Source organism: Vulpes lagopus, chromosome 3 (genome assembly GCF_018345385.1).
Source record: "Vulpes lagopus strain Blue_001 chromosome 3, ASM1834538v1, whole genome shotgun sequence".
Classification (NCBI taxonomy): domain Eukaryota; kingdom Metazoa; phylum Chordata; class Mammalia; order Carnivora; family Canidae; genus Vulpes; species Vulpes lagopus.
Window position 1 is genome coordinate 130,201,437 of NC_054826.1, and position 17,421 is coordinate 130,218,857.

Below are 17,421 nucleotides of genomic sequence, written 5' to 3' on the forward strand. Positions count from 1 at the left end.
AAAGTGGGGCTCAATCTCACAACCTTGAGATCATGACCTGAGCCAAAATCATGAGTTGGACACTTAATAGACTGAGCCACCCAGGCACCCTTATCTTCCGTTCATTTATTTTTTTAGGATTATATTTATTTACTTAAGAGAGAGTGGGAGAGGGAGAGAGATCGCATGTGCACAGGGAGGGAGAGGGAGAAGCAGACTCCCTGCTGAGCAGATAGCCCAATGCAAGGCTTGATCCCAGGACCCTGGGGCAAACGCTTAACCCATTGAATCACCAAGGCTCTCTCATTCTGTTCACTTTTAAGACTGAAATATTTGGAAGACTGATTGGAAGTCTGTGATTGGGCAACGTGATGACTACTGGAGTTCAATATATGAACTGGATGTTTTTTACCTTGGGGAAATATATGTGTGTGTACGTTTGTTTCCCTGTCTCCTCTGATTGGGCCATTGAGATTTTCTAGAGAAGGACAATCCATAAGGATATAAGTGTGGCAGCTAGTGTTCTGGGTTAAGGGGAGGGGACTGAGCACCTTACTATTCAGGATGCCGCCTTTCCTGTATTTCTTGTCTTCTCAGAGGCCACCTCACCCAAGACAAGCCTGGGTGTCTCTGAATTCAAAAGCCCTCTGGTTCAATTGCTCTCAACAACAAATCTCTTCTCTCCCACCGAAGTTAGAGAGGGGTAGTCACCTGGCTAGGCAGGGTTGGGTTATAGAAATCTAATTGATCCTTTTACAGACTTTCTACATATTCCCCTGTTCAATTGTAGCACACTTCCACCTTCCTTGCACCTGGTACCCCTGGGATTTTCATCTCTTCTGGGTTCTTCAGAGAGAATAGAATTGCTTCTCACTAATGTACCTATCCCAGACACTTAGGTTTATTTGTTTTAAGCTTTCTCTGCTCTGCTAAATCAATTCCCAACATCCCACATAGTCTTTGTCTAATTTATATATTGTGGTTTGGGATTATATATGTTTTCCTAGTTTCACCAGTGATGGAATGCATATTTTATTCTAGTCCTTCTTGGTATTTCAGTGGTTTTTCTAAAGAAAGTAAACAGAAATGTCTATTTGAAACCAGAAGATCCTGACATTTCCTGTGTCAGGTTGCATGGAGTTAGCTCCTGGGCCTATGACACCCCAAAATTGAAAGCTTCTTCATATCCTGGCAGCTGTACCTGGCAGCCATCACCATGCCACAAAATGAATATTGTGAACTATACCATAAATGCTATGGATGATGTTTGGATTACTATGAGAAAAAGGTAAAGAAAGAAGGTCAGAGAGGCTCATGAATGTTCAAAGAAGGCCAAAAAAATGGTCAAAAAGCTAAGCTCTACCATAAACAGCACCATGCTGAGAAAACACAAATGAAAAAAAGATGATCAAGATGCATGAAGAGAGGCACCTCAAACAAAAGAATGATGAAAAGATTCCACAAGGAGCAGTACCTGCCTATCTGCTGGAGAGAGAGGGATAGTCCACGCTAACGTGATTTCCAACATGATTAACAAAAATGAAAAGAGATAGTGGGAAAATGGGAATTCCTCCTGTCAAGAGTTCATGGCCAGGGAGACACAGAAATGTGAAAAGTTATTTGAACAGAAAGACAAAGAAGAAAGCATGGAAGAGGGAGGTTACTAAGTCGGCTTTATTGGAAACGGCTTAACTAAAAAACTACCTAAATACAAAAGATTCATTAGGCCAGTGGACTTGGTGTCAAAAAAGGCCTACAACACATCCGGAACCGGAGCCACCTTTGCCTGCCAATACTTGGTGTAAAGAAGAATTCTTCATTCCCATTACACTATGTACCGTTTTGGGTGTTATTACTAAAGATCTGGTTATCTGAGTGAATGTGAGTGAGCTGGGTGATGTGACACAAGGAGGCAAGATTACTTAGGGAAAATATGCCCAGGTCACCAACAGTCCTGAAAAATGAAGTCTTACTGTTTGACAGAAAAGGAAACTTTGTATGAAATTGTATGATTATTGGAGACTACACACCAATCAGGAAAACTGCCATTATTGTGATGTTTCTGAATACTACCCAGCAGTTTTACGTGTCTGCAATCATTGAGAGAACTATTTATTCTATTTGAAAAAGCAAAACAAAACAACCCCCCCAAAAAAAACATTAAATAGACAAATTTTACAAAAAAAAAAAAAAAAAGATCTTCATCCCTTCCTTGCCCCTTCTACTTCCACTGCTTAATTCACATCCTCATGGATTCTCACCTGTACCTTTTAAATATCCTCTAGCTGCTTTCCTGGTCTCCAGTTTCTTTCCCCCCTAATTCATCCTTCACAGATAATCTGATCTGATCGCATCCCTCCCCAACTCAAGAACATTTTATGGCTACTCACAATAGACAGAACTGTGTCCTTCCCAGTTAGGTTTCAATCATCCTTTCTAGTCTTTCATTTACCCCTAGACTCATAAACTTTATTTTCCAAAAAGCATCTATTGAAAAGTTACCATATGCCAGGTCCATACTAGGCATTTGTGGATACAAAGATATAAATACAATTCGTACACTCAGAAACATCAGAGTCACAGACAAGTAAAGGCTGTTTCCCATCCCTATATCTATCAAAATTCTGCCCATTCAAAGTCTACCTCAAGCAACAAACTTCCTTTATCTTCATTTTGGAATTAATCTCTTCTACCCCCAGGCTCCCCTGTGCATTTCCTCTGTACTGCAACTGGAACACTGAATCCAGATATGCCTGTAGATGTGTCCTGTGTCCCTCACCTGATGTAGAACTCCTTAGTAGGGACAACAGAGATCTCTGTTACGTTAGGAAAGTGTTTTGCATAAAGCAGGAACTCAGTAAAAATGTTTTGAAAACATCAAGTTTTTCTGTTACTGAATTCAAAGAAGAAATGTTCAGTGACATTTATATAGGGACACTGAATTGCTTGATTTATTCTTTTGACATCCAAACACGCATTAACCTGCTGTGGACCAAGCCCTGTGCCGTACAGTGTGGTAACAGAGATGAAAAAGGCACAGCTGTGTCCTGAATAGGCTCACAGTCCAGTGAGGAGACAGTCTTGCAAACAATTGCAAAACATAAGACAGAGCTATAAGAGAGGCGGAGCAGGACAGAAAGAACTTAGAGCCCTGCCTGGGAAGGGGGCAGGCACCAGAAAGAAGGTTATCTCCAGCCAAGATGTGAAGGATGGAGAACAGGTCCCTAGAAAGAAAAAGCATAAAGAGGAAATCTTAACTGATGTTACTTTCACTTTGGGCTCTAGTGAAGGGTAGGGGGGGACCATAGTTCTTGTTCAGATTCATCCTTTTGGTATTCAAATGCTTGTGAAGGACCTACTGTGGTCCAAGTCTCATGCTAGGCAGATATTTTTAATATAAATTATCTAAAAAGTGGATTCAATGGAGCGCCCGGGTGGCTCAGCTGGTTAGGCATCTGCCTTCAGCTCAGATTGTGGTCCTGAGATCCTGGGATCAAGCCCCGCATTGGGCTCCTTGTTTGGTCGGGAGTCTGCCTTGCTCTCTCCATTTGTCTCTGTCCCTCACCTTCTTGTGCTCTCTTTCTCTCTCTTCTGTCTTTCTTTCTCTCTCTCAAATAAGTGTTTTAACAAAAATAAATAAAAAGTGGATTCAAAAAGGAGCAGCACATTTTAATTCAAAGGGTTTTGTGAAGAACTGCAATAATTTCATCCAGATAAGTGTTCTGATGATTTCCTAATTCAAAGAAAAAGCTTAGGACAATGCATGTAGAAAATGTATCTGTTACCCAGTTTCTCTCAAATATCTGCTGCTCTCTGGAAGCCTTTGGCAAGAGCTGCATTGCAATCAATTCCTGGTTGAATTCTCTGATGAGGGTCGGAAATGCCATTATTCTGAGCTGTTGATTAAAGAGGGATTCTCATGCTGTATATACCAGATGTGCAGGAGGTGCAGCCAATGGCCTGTGCTGAATGATTAGGAGCCTGATTTATATTCTCTCTCAGAGGCAGAGGCAGTATACTTCTCTTAGTGGCTGAGGACGGAAGTGTGTGTGTGTGTGTGTGTGTGTGTGTGTGTGTGTGTGTAATACTGACTTCATGTCAGGCACCATGCTAAACCCATTATCTTCTAAAATTTTCACTGTAATCCTTTTGAGATAGATGTGTTATATATCTAGTGACACAGAAAGAAGTATTTATTTTCTTCTATTATTATTTTGATTATTCTTTTACAGTTGTAGCAGGGAAACTGCCAGCCAATTCTTAGTATAAGTAGACACGGTCACCTTAGGACATATCTTTATTTCAAAAAAAAAGATTTTATTTATTTATTCATGAGAGAAACACAGAGAGAGAGAGGCAGAGACACCGGCAGAGGAAGAAGCAGGCCCCATGCAGGGAGCCCGATGTGGGACTCAATCCCAGGACTCCAGGAGCACGTCCTGGGTTGAAGGCGGCACTAAACCGCTGAGCCACCCAGGGATCCCTGGAAATATCTCTCTATCTATGGAAGGGTTACTTGAGTAGTCTCTCTTGCTTGTGTAAATATAAGGAAAAGTAGGCATTCCATGTCCCAGGGAAGGTTATATAACAGCACTGGTTTTGCGATTAACTCTGTTTTTCCCTCCTAGTCTCTCCAAATTTGTGGAGCTTATAGGTAGAAAGGGACTGTGAACATCCAGGAAGCTAAGGGATAAAGCCCCTTCTTTTTGAGGTTCAGCACTAGAACTTCTTTGAATGAATGCTCCCCTAACTTAAATGTTAGTTTCACAAGAGCAAGGTTCACTCTATGTCCACAGAACCTAAATGGTGGCTGGCACTAGTAGGTGCTCAATAAAAATTATTGAATGACTCTTACCTCAGTTCTTTACCCCATACCCCCACTTCCAAGTTTTCCAAACTAAACTTTTTCTTTTTGAGGGGGCTGTAGAAAGAGAGAGAATCTTAAGCAGGCTCCATGCCTAGTGCAAGGCTTGATACAGGGCTCAATCCCATGGCCCTAAGATCATGATCTGAGCCAAAATCAAGAGTTGGATGCTTAACAGATTGAGCCACCCAGGCACCCCCAGACTAAACTTTTACTCTTCCTTTTTTTATTAACTCTGTTCACTCATATCCGTGACATTATTAACCAAAAAATTTAAGCAGCTTCTACAGCCTCATTATACATTCACTCTCAATTGAAAATGACAAAGTCACATCCTCAAATAGAAGATAATATTTGTCTTATTTGTTTACCAGAAAATGTGCAACCATTTTATCTAACATATATGCCAAGTTATTTAAATAAGTAAGCTAAAAAGAGGTTGAGGTAATAAGAGGGTATGTTAGGCAGTCCCTACTTCTGAGTTTAGTAGTAATTTTTCTTCACTGGAAGCTATGATAAATTTATTGTTTTGAGATGGAATGTAGTTTGTAAAAAGATTTAAACCTAAGTCTTCAAATGGCTTTAGCTGAATTCCATTCAAAGTGCTTTTAGGGGGATCCCTGGGTGGCGCAGTGGTTTGGCGCTTGCCTTTGGCCCAGGGCGCGATCCTGGAGACCCGGGATCGAATCCCACATCAGGCTCCCGGTGCATGGAGCCTGCTTCTCCCTCTGCCTATGTCTCTGCCTCTCTCTCTCTCTCTCTCTCTCTCTCTGTGTGACTATCATAAATAAATAAAAATTAAAAAAAAATTAAAAAAAAAACAAAGTGCTTTTAGGGATGCCTGGGTGGCTCAGCAGTTGAGCATCTGCCTTCTGCTCAGGGCATGATCCCAGAGTCCTGGGATCGAGTCCTGCATTGGGCTCCTTGCAGGGAGCCTGCTTCTCCCTCTGCCTGTGTCTCTGCCTCTCTTTCTCTCTGTGTCTCTCATGAAGAAATAAATAAATAAAATATTTTTAAAAATAGTGTTTTTAAATGGCTTTATCATCATTATTTGATGTTTTAAAACTCTTTATAAAACCACAAGAGGACAGAACTAGACAAAATGTATTTTAGCCTGTTAATAATCTGTTACCTATGATTTGAGAGGAAACCAATGCTCTTTCAATTCAATTCAACAAACACATAATGAAAACCAACTGTGTGCCAGGCTTCATGACATAAAAAAAGAAAATTGTAAAATGAAGTCCCTGCTTCTAAGAAGTGTATAGTCTAATGGGGAGAGACAGATGACTAAGGAAATGGTTCTAGTCAGAGAGAAGCAATGGAACCGGATCTGAGGGCTTTTCCGTGATAGGATGGAGGCATTGTCTACCTACTGTATCAGGAGGGAAGGCAGAGCACACATTTACAAATATAGATCGTTTCTATTCTCTTTTTAATATAGTTTCTATTCTGAATTGATGAGAGTTTCATTCCATCTTAATCTTCTTTATCCACTTAATCCCTCTACTACTACTATGTGTAGGATCAGATTCAGGGCAATAATATTTAGGTTTAGAATAAGCTTAAAGGAGAAATGTTGGCCTTCAGTCTAGAATGTCTAGACTATCTATCTGAAGAATTAAGACAAGAATGAAAGACAAACAGCCAATTATGCTGCTTCATTGATTAAAGATGTAAATGAAATTTCTTCTCAATTTATTCTGTACACTATCATAAATATTTTTAAATTGCTATGATAAAAGGTCTTGGCTGGAAAAAAAATGCTCTTAGCTGTATTTTCATCTTTTGGCCAGGTAGCTGTCTTTGGAAAAGAGACCAAAAAAAAAAAAAAGAGAGAGAGAGAGAGAGAGAGAGAGAGAGAGAGACCAAGGAAGAGGAAGCTTCAGGCCAGATATTCTAGAAATCACTACTATTCTGACAGACACCTCTCCTACACTGTCAGGTCAACCAAGAGACATCTGAGACATCTGAAAAATATAAAATTCAGGAGGGTTTTCACATTTTTCCTAACATAGTTATTTTCTATATACATTCCAGGATGCTATGCTAAGCACTTTCCCTACATTATCCCAGTTAATCTCACAACAATGCTATAAAGAAAGCTTCACTGTCTTTTATCCATTTTTTAAAAATATTTTATTTATTTATTCATGAGAGACACACAGAGAGAGGCAGAGACACAGGCAGAGGAGAAGCAGGCTCCATGAGGGAGCCCGATGTGGGACTCGATCCTGGGACTCCAGGATCATGCCCTGGGCCAAAAGAAGGTACCAAACTGCTGAGCCACCCAGGAGTCCTGTCTTTCTTCATTTTAAATGAAAAAAAAAAAAAGAGTCACAAAGCCACCAGAGTGTGAGGCCCATGTAGGCATATGTGGTTTGTGTTTGTGTGTTTGTTTGTTTTATCCCTGTGTCCCCAGCACCTAGAACAGAGCCTGGAATTGCACAGATGTTCATAAATACTTATTGAATGAATGAAAGGATGGATGACTAAATGGTAAAGAATTTTCTCAATGTCACATAGATGGTAAAGGTAGAGTCAGGACTTCAACTCAGGTCTGTTTGATTGCAAATCTCTATTTCCTATACCCTATTATCCACACATGGCTTGAAACTTCCTTTTCTTTTCTTTTTTTTTTTTTTAGATTTTATTTATTTATTCATGAGAAACACACACACACAGAGAGAGAGAGAGAGAGAGAGAGAGGCAGAGACACAGGCAGAGGGAGAAGCAGGCTCCATGCAGGGAGCCCGATGCAGGACTCAATCCCGGGACTGCAGGACCATGCCCTGGACTGAAGGGAAGCACCAAACCGCTGAGCCACCCAGCGATCCCGAACCTTCCTTTTCAATCCAGACACTTGCAAGATCAGAGAATCCAATGTTTCCACAGGCACCAATTGGCAAGCTGACTAAGTTAGTCTGGCCAAGAAGCTAGATTGGGAGTAGAGGGAGCAGTCCTTGTTTTGAGGGGACCCAGAAACAGGGATAGTGGTGGTTAGGTCACTCTTAGACTCCATCAAAGTTGGCGTCTTTGAAGATATGTTGTGAAGGTTAAATAATACCCTGTATGTCAGGGACTTTGTCTGTCTTTGAGACATAGTAAGCATTTAATACATAGTTGCAGGAACTAAGGAGGTAACTATAAATTTTGTAGAACACACAAGGTACTACTACAATTTTTAAAGCAAGTGATGCTAGAGCTTTAGACAGTAAAAACCAATGCCTGATACGGTTACCTGACTCAAAAAAACTCACAAAATAAATAATCATTTGAAAGACTACATGTGCTTCCCATTTGCCTTTGTATTTTAATATAACAAGGATATTGGAAAATGTATTTTTAAAATTCTATTCTAAGCACTTTACAAACCTGTACTCACCCTCAGAAAAATCTTTGAGATAAAGATCATCATCATGGATAATTCCATAGATTTGATTTCAGTCTGTCACTAGCCGATTAATCTGTTATTTGAAAGGTAATGGAAGCACAGAAAACCTAAGTAATTTGCCAAGATCCCACAGCTGGTTGGTGCAGAGGACTTAGAAATGGCTCTCTCCTTGGCTATAGGGTAGAGGCTATATAACGGACAACAGAGTACAGATTTGTAACGCTCCTGATGGAGCCAGGGTGGGGCCATGTTCTCACCTTAAGCCTTTTTTGCACACCTGGAGTAACAATACCTGTACTACCTACTACTCAGAGTAGTTAAGAGCAGTATAGGACACTGAAGTCTATAGTAAACTTTATTTAACCAATTAATTTATTTATTTCAAGTATAATTAACATGCAGTGGGAAAGAATTAGTTGCTGTCCATTAGCTTCCTAGAAGCATGTTCATGGTCTGGATATTGTCTTAGTTCCTTGTTGAGGCTTTAGAGTTTATATCTTTGGAAGACAAAGGCCTAATTAAAGCAAACAGATACAGGGCATCCTGGGTGGCTCAGTGGTTTAGCGCTGCCTTCAGCCCAGGGCGTGATCCTGGAGACCCGGGATCGAGTCCCACGTCGGGCTCCCTGCATGGAGCCTGCTTCTCCCTCTGCCTGTGTCTCTGCCTCTCTCTGTGTTCTCATGAATAAATAAATAAAATCTTAAAAAAAAAGCAAACAGATACAAAAATCAACCAGTCCCTTCACTGAAGTGCAGCTAGCTTTTGCACATAGCATTCTTTCTTTTCCTTGCTGAAGTGATGACAAAGGCTATTTAGGATCATAGGCAAACATATCTTATTACAAGCAATCCTCCATCATCCTGCTGACACCTTCCAATTCCTTGAAAAACACATAAGTGCTCCCAATATCAAAACCTCAAAATAAATGAAGCAAAAATTGAGAGACTTAAAGGGAGAAATAGACAAATCCACAATCCAAGTTGGATATCTTAATATTCATCACACAGTAATTGATAGAAGCAAGTAGACAAAATTAATAAAGATACGAGGCTTGATCACTATCAAATCAACTGAATCTGACATTTATAGAATGTTATACTATATCCAAAAACTACATAATATACATCATTTTGAAGTGTACCTGGAATATTTATTAATATAGACCATATTTTTTAAAAATAAATTTCAAAGGATCAAAATTATATAGAGTATGTTCTTTATCCATGGCTAAATTTAATTTAATCATGGACAATCTAGAAAAGCTGCAAATATTTAGAAATTAAGCAATTATAACCAAGGGCCAATGAAGTAATCACAAGGGAGATAAAATATTTCTAACTGATGATGATAATTTCACAACATATTAAAAGCTGCAGGATGTAGACAACACTGTGCATCCACCTACACTGATTGTTGAAGGTTATAAAATATGGTTGAAATTTTATACCCTTCCCATCAAGAGTTATAATTTCTGTTTCCTCCCCTTCATCTGAGTTGGCCTTGGTGACTTTGATTGTAACCAGTAGAAGTTGATAGAAATAGCATTGCTTTACTTCTAAGATATGTCAAAAAGATGTTGAACAACTTCCACCTGATTCTCTTGATGTGATTACTCTGAAGGAAGGCTGCTAGGCTGGAAGGACCACATGGAAGCACTCCATCAACAGCTGCACCCCAGCCAATAGCCAGCACCGAATGCCAGCCTGTGAGGATCTTGGACATCCAGCCTATTGGAGTCTCAATGACTGAAGACCCAGCTAACAACTCAATTCAACTACATTGAAGACACCATCAAGAACTGTTCAGCTGAGGTCTTCTTGAATTTCTGACCCACAACATTAAAGTGGTGTTTTTAAGCTGCTAATGTTAGGGACAAGTTGTTATGCAGCAGTAGTAAACCACATACAGATTAAGAACCAAAAAGAGAAAATATAAATTTCCAATATCAGGAATGATGGAGAGGACAACACTAAAGATATTACACACATTAAAAGGAAATTATAGCAACATTATGAAAAACTCCATGCCAATATATTTGGCAATTTAGATTATATGAATACGTATTTCTTGAATGACACAGATTACCAAAACTGATACAAGACAGAAAATCTAAAGCCACATGTCTATATGATAATTGAAAGAAATTAAATGCATATTCAAAAGTCTCCCCATATAAAGACTCCTAACTCTGTCTAACAAACTTTGGGTGGTGGAAGGGGAGGAGGGTGGGGGTGGGGGTGAATGGGTGACGGGCACTGATGGGGGCACTTGACGGGATGAGCACTGGGTGTTATTTTGTATGTTGGCAAATTGAACACCAATAAAAAATAAATTTATTATTAAAAAAAAGAAACAAAAGTCTCCCCATAAAGACAACTCCAGTCCCACAGTTCAACAATAAACTCAATTAAATATTTAAGGAAGAAATAATACTAATATTTACATAACTCCGAAAATACAGAAGCTAAATGGGAATACATTCTAACTCACCTTAGGAGGCCAGCATAGTCTTGATTTCAAAGACAAAGATGTTATAAAAAAAAAAAACCCAAACTTCAGACATCAGTCCTTCATCAGTCTAGATGCAAATATTATGAACAAAATGTTAGCAAACAATATTCACCCATCTATGAAAAAAGCACACTACTTAAGTGAGTTTATCCTAGAAACACAAACTTGGTTCAATAATCAAATATAAATTAAGTTCAATAGATAAAAACCAATGCATATAGTAGCTATTCCTATATCAACTGATATAGATACCATTCACAATAATATCAAAAAGATAAACTAGGAATAAATCTCATGAGAAATGTGCAGGATGTATTCCATGAATACTGCAAAACATTGTCAAGAGAAACTGAAAAAGACTCAAATGAATGGAGATATTTGCCATATCCATGACTGCAAGACTCAGTATTAACATAGACTTTCTTACAAATTAATCTATGGATGCAATGAAATACCAATCAAAATGTCACAGACTTTTTTAAAATTTATTTTCAGGCTTTTTAAAAGCAACGTACTGGGCTGATTCTAAGAGTTTTATGGAAATATGAAGTATCTAGAATAGTTAAAACAATCTTTAAAAAGTGGAGAAGGGGAGCCTGGGTGGTTCAGTTACAGCCTTTGGCTCCAGTCATGATTTCAGTGTTTTGTAATCGAGCCCCACATTGGGCTCCCTGCTCAGCCAGGGAGTCAGCTTCTCCCTTTCTTTTTGCCCCTCCGTCCTGCTCCTGCTCTTGGTCTCTCTTTCTCTCAAATGAATAAATAAATAAAATCTTTTTTAAAAAGTGGAGGAAACTTGGAAAACTCATGCTACTTGATTTTGAGAACTACAATAAAAATGTAGTAAGCAAGTTATGTGATGCTGGAGTAAGGATAGACAAATAGACCCAAAGGAACAGAATAGAGAGTCCAAAAATAGTTCCACACAAACAGTCAATTGACTTTTGACCAAAGCCCAAAGTGATTCTATGGGCAAGATAATTATTTTCAGCAAATAGTGGAACAATGATGTCTACATGGAATAAAACAAAGCTGAATCTCTGTTTCACACTGGATACAAACATAATTTGGGATAGATCATAGTCCTAAATATAAAATCTAAACCATAAAACTTCAAGAAGAAATCATAGGAGAATACCTTTGTATTTTTCCATACCTTAAGGAAGGCATAGATTACTGTGGACCCAAAATACACTAGGAGTATAAGAAAAAATATTTCACTAATATTAAAAAACCATTGTTCTTAATAAATATTAAAATTTTTACTCATCAAAATCACTACTAAGAAAATTAACGCACAGTCCACAGACTGGAAAAAAATATTTGCAATACATACATGTGACAAATGACTAATATCCAAAATATGTAAAGAATTCCTACAAATCGACAATAAAAGATAACAGTTTTTTTAAAACAAGCAACAGATTTGAGCAGACACTTCACAAGAGATATGTAAAAGTCCAAAAAGCACATGAAAAAGTTCTTAATGAATCATCAGAGAAATAGAAATTAAAATCACAATGAAGTACCATTTCACATCTACTAGAATAGCTAAAAATAAAAAAGATGAATAACACCAGCCGAAGAGATAAGACATGAAGCAGTTAGAATTGTCATGCATTGTTTATAAGAGAAGCTAAAATATTACAACCACTTTGGATAACTGGCTGTCCTTATAAATTTAAGTATCTATCTGTGACCCAAATATTCCACTCCTAGGAATTTATGCCCCCTTCAAAAAAAAAAAAACCCAAAAAATGCCCAGAAATGGCTTCTACAAGAATGTTCAGAGCAGTCTGACTTATAAGAGCCAAAAATTATAAGCAGTCATAATGTGACAGGGGAATGGATAAGCAAACTGAATTATCTTCATCCAATGGACTACTATTTAACAGTAAAAAGGAATGTACTCCTGGTGAGTGCAGTAGCATGGGCAGCTCTCAAAGACACGCTAAGTGAAAGAACTGAGGCACAAGAGAGTAATACTTCATGATTATAGTGTATGATTTCATTTATGAAGTTCAAGAACAGGCACAACTTATCTGTGGGCATAATGATCAAAACCTGCCCCTGATGAACGGAGAGAATGGGGACTGAGGGGAAGGGGGCCTGTGGTGACTCTCTGGAGTAATGGAAACATGTATCTGGTTTGGTAGATACATAGGTGTGTGTAAACAGTTGTCGGAACTCATCAAACTGAACACTTAAGATCTGTGCATTGGGTTATATGCAAATAGTGCTGTGCCGGACACACAAGAGCACACGGAAACACACACACATACACACAGGCACGCACTTCGTATCCCCGAGGGATTCCCCAACCCAGTTTCAACCCTCGGAGCTGGGGAAGAGGATTCAATCTAATACTTTAGCTAAATGAAAACAAGAGAATTCATTGTCAAACAGAGCTACACTGCCCGGATCCACCACCCCACCCCACACCCGCCCCTGCCATCACTCCTGGCTCACGGGGGTCTCACTCTGGCGGGTGAGTGACTGAGCAGGAGCCCTGACAGGGCAGGACTAGCAGAGCTGTCAGCAACCCTCCAGGGTCTGTTAGGGCTCCTCCCCTGTGGTCTAGGCCAGGTGCACTGCTTTGGTCTGGGCTCACACACTGGTATGTTCCTCTTCTCTGTCAACTCCCTGAGTGATGCTGCAGCCAAATAAAAGCCTTCCTCCTTTTCTCTCATCATCACTGTGGTCTTCTAGTTAATTTCATGAGAAAATTTATTCCATTTCACTGTATCTTGACAGGAAAAGTATCTTTTTAAATGTCCTCTGCATCTGTTCTCCCCTGCTTCTCATTTTTCACGTTCACAGATGTTTTTTAAACCTATTCTACTCCTGTGCTTCTCAAATTGAAATGCATATGAGTCACCTATGGATCTTATTAAAATTCCAATTCTGAGTCAGTAGATCTGGGTGGGGCCCCAGAGTCTGCATTGTGGGGGTGTTATTTTATATTTTTATTTTTGTTTAAATTTCATTTAATTGACACATAGTGTATTATTCGTTTCAGGGGTAGAATTTAGTGATCAGTTACATATAGCACCCAGTGCTCATTTCATCAAGTGCCCTCCTTAGTGCCCATCACCCAGTTCCCCCATACCCTCACCCACCCATATGATTTCATTAATATGTGGAATTTAAAAGAGTCTGCATTTTTAAAAAGATTTTATTTATTTATTCATGAGAGACACAGAGAGAGAGAGGCAGAGGGAGAAGCAGGCCCCATGCAGGGTGCCTGACATGGGACTTGGTCCTGGGACTCCAGGATTGTGTCCTGGGCTGAAGGCGGCGCTAAACCTCTGAGCCACCGGGGCTGCCTGAGAGTCTGCATTTTTAAGAAAATCCCAGGTGGTGCGGGTGCGTTTTTCTGAGGATCCTGTTTTAAGTAGAAGGCTGTCCATAATAATACACTAGCAGTGCAATGGATCCTGTTCTCTCCTATTTGCAGGGTAGGGTAAGTTAATGCAGAGAGTGGTGTCAGAGAAGGATGAGAGAGAAAAAAGGGATTCTGATTCTCTCTAGCTCTCATTTCCTGCATCTCAAAACCTGCTCTTCATGCATCTTGCTACATGTAACAAATGGCTCTGTTTTCTAAGAGTTATACACACCCGCCCCCAGAGACAGCTGTCTCCTTCTAAAGATGTAGCAGAGAAGGAGGGGAGGCAGCTTACTCATTATAGTCATGATCTGTCCCACATTGCAGATGGAAAAACTGAGGCTTGAAGAGGCAAATCATCTGAGCTATGAACTAGTACCATCTGAAGCACTACCATTCACCACTAAGATCGCAAGACGTTAGAACTAGGTACGGTGGCTAGGATTTTCATAGTGGCTTATGTGTTGAAATTGGAACAGCTCCTTCCAGATGGTTCTTAGATTAAATCTGAGATAAATCGAGCCATCTAGGAATGTTCTGGATGACATGGCAAGTCATATCTTTCCACTTCATATCTTCTAGTCTCTGACTGATACTTACTGTTTTCAGTTCACAAGCATTTATGAAGCACCTGCTGATCCAGGCTTTGCCCAGTTATTGAAAATACCAAGAAGAACAAGCTCATTCCTTATTCTGAAGTGGAGACAGACACACACATTTAAAAATTAGATAAAGGGGATCCCTGGGTGGCTCAGCCATTTAGCACCTGCCTTTGGCCCAGGGCGTGATCCTGGAGACCAGGGATCGAGTCCCATGTCCGGCTCCCGAGATGGAGCCTGCTTCTCCCTCCTCCTGTGTCTCTGCCTCTCTCTCTCTCTCTCTATGTCTATCACAAATAAATAAATAAATCTTTTAAAAAATGAGATAAAGAGGGATGCTTGGGTGGCTCAGTGGTTTAGCGCCGCCTTTGGCCCAGGGCCTGATCCTGGAGACCAGGGATCAAGTTCCATGTGGGGCTCCCTGCATGGAGCCTGCTTCTCCCTTGGCCTGTGTCTCTGCGTCTCTCTCTCTCTCTCTGTGTCTCTCATGAATAAATAAATAGTATCTTTTTTTTTTAATGAGATAAAGGCAGAGAGAATAGTTATCAAGCAGCTACCACCTGCTGGGGATGAGGCAGCCTTGTTCAAATGGCCTTGATAGAGATGGGCCCAGGGCACTCAGTTCTGCCACGGGGAACAGAGAGACCAGAGCAGTTTCATTTGCACTCAGCCTTGGGGAAAGAGGGTGGGAGCTTCACAGGTGGGGAAGGCACAGAAGGACATTCTGGGCAGAGGGAGGAGAGCAGGAGCATGGGTGTGAGTGCTGTGGCATGCTCAGGCCTCTGCATGGTCCTGGGTACCAAGAATATGAACTGCGTGGGGAATAGGAGCAGCCCCTTCTGTTTGCAGTCTTGGTGGTGTCTTCCCTTGCTCATTGATCTGAGCAGCCCGTGCCTCCACCTCTCGCCAGGGCACTAATTACCTATCAGTGGGAATGAGGGACGCAGCTAGGAAGGGCTAGAGAGAATGGTAATCAAAGCCATTCTGAGAAGGTGATTAAAATTTCCAGTGTGTTCTACAAGGCTCTGCTTCCCTGGAATTTTCAATGCAACTATTATCTCATTCTTTGGGAGCAAGCAGTTCTCCAGAGAGGCTTCCTGAGCAGCTCTGACATTTCAGAAACAGAGCCTGCACTCCTGGCTGGCTGAAATGGCCCGGCAATGCCCTGTGTGCATCCCCAGCACAGACCTGGGAGCGCCGGCCTCTGCGGGAGCCCTCAGACGCCTCTGTGCTGGCTCACCTGCCCTGGAGGCCTCTGCCATGCAGGAGGAATTCAGAATTCCCAAGAACAGCTGTTGAAGACAATGGTTCTCCAATGTCTCTGTGTGTTTCAGGCCCCCAAAGGGCTTGTTCAAGGTACAGGTGATCTGTTTCCGACCTGGAGATTCAGATTCAGAGATGCTGAAGCCAACCCTGAAAATTTACCTTTTAAAAACAAATGTTCCATTCAGTTTTCCTTATGGTCCTCTGCACTATTTCTTATATTTTGCATGTGAGTGAAACCATATGATAATTGTCTTTCTCTGACTTATTTCACATAGCATAATGCCCTCGGGTTCCATCCACGTTGATGTAAATGGTAGGTGTTCGAGCACTGGGTGTTATAAGCAACTGATGAGGGACGTGGGGGTGGCTCAGCAGTTGAACACCTGCCTTTGGCCCAGGGCGTGGTCCTGGGATCGAGTGGTCCGGGATCGAGTCCCACGTAGGTCTCCCTGTGTGGAGCCTGCTTCTCACTCTGCCTGTGTCTCTGCCTCTCTGTGTGTCTCTCATGAATAAATAAATAAAATCTTTAAAAAAAAAGCAACTGATGAATTATCAAAAACTACATCTGAAACTAATGATGTACTATGTGTTGGCTAATTGGATTTAATTTTTTAATTAATTATTGATTATAAATAAATAAATAAATAAAAACAAATGTTCCAGATGACTGGAGTCTAAACCAAAGCTTCGAGAATATTGGTGTTAAGGTTTGGAAATCTTTGTAACAAGAGCCTCTAGACTCCCTCTAGCCACTTAGCGGGTTTCCCCTCGCACAGACCCGGGCTCCGTAACTCTGATGTGAGCTTCAAAAAAAGGTAAAGTCTTAAACATTATCAAGTTCCTGGCCCACAACAGGTCTCCAAAGTGAAAGACAGAATGATCTTTGTTATTCTTCCTGAAGCTTTGCTGCCCTCTGGAACCCCAGCGTCTAGGCTGTAACATGCCCTGGCCCCATGACTTTTGTGACATACTAAGTGACCTGGGAGATACTGAAGGCCTCTGCCCCCACCCCTTGGCAATTCTGGGAACCCTGCAGCCACAAGAGGATGGTCCAACCCTTCCCATAAGCCACAAAGCCTCCAAGGGCTGTCCTCTGTTCACCTACGGCAGCTTCTGTGCATCACCTGCCAAGGACTCCTTGCAAACCATTTCCAACCTGGCTGATAATGTCATGCTTCAAATGGTGCCACCAAGATGAAAAGCCGCTCACGAATGGGGAATCCTCCTTATTTCCACCACCACAGCCGGCAAGGAGCTCCTGCCAAGTGGGGTCAGACTTCTCAGGAAGATGTGGAAAAGCTGATGGAAACCAGGGTGTGTCACGCTTCTGTCACACACACCTCACCGCAGTGAGCGGGGAAAGCTCGCTTGGAATGGATGTTAGTCGGTCTCAGAGACACACAAAACTGATGTCTCCAGTAGCACC

General features: G+C 40.9%; 1 pseudogene; it reads left to right on the forward strand.

Moving 5' to 3' along the window:
* The first annotated feature begins 1,195 nt into the window (after window positions 1-1,195).
* Window positions 1,196-1,944, forward strand: LOC121487124 (annotated as a pseudogene).
* Window positions 1,945-17,421: the final 15,477 nt, after the last annotated feature.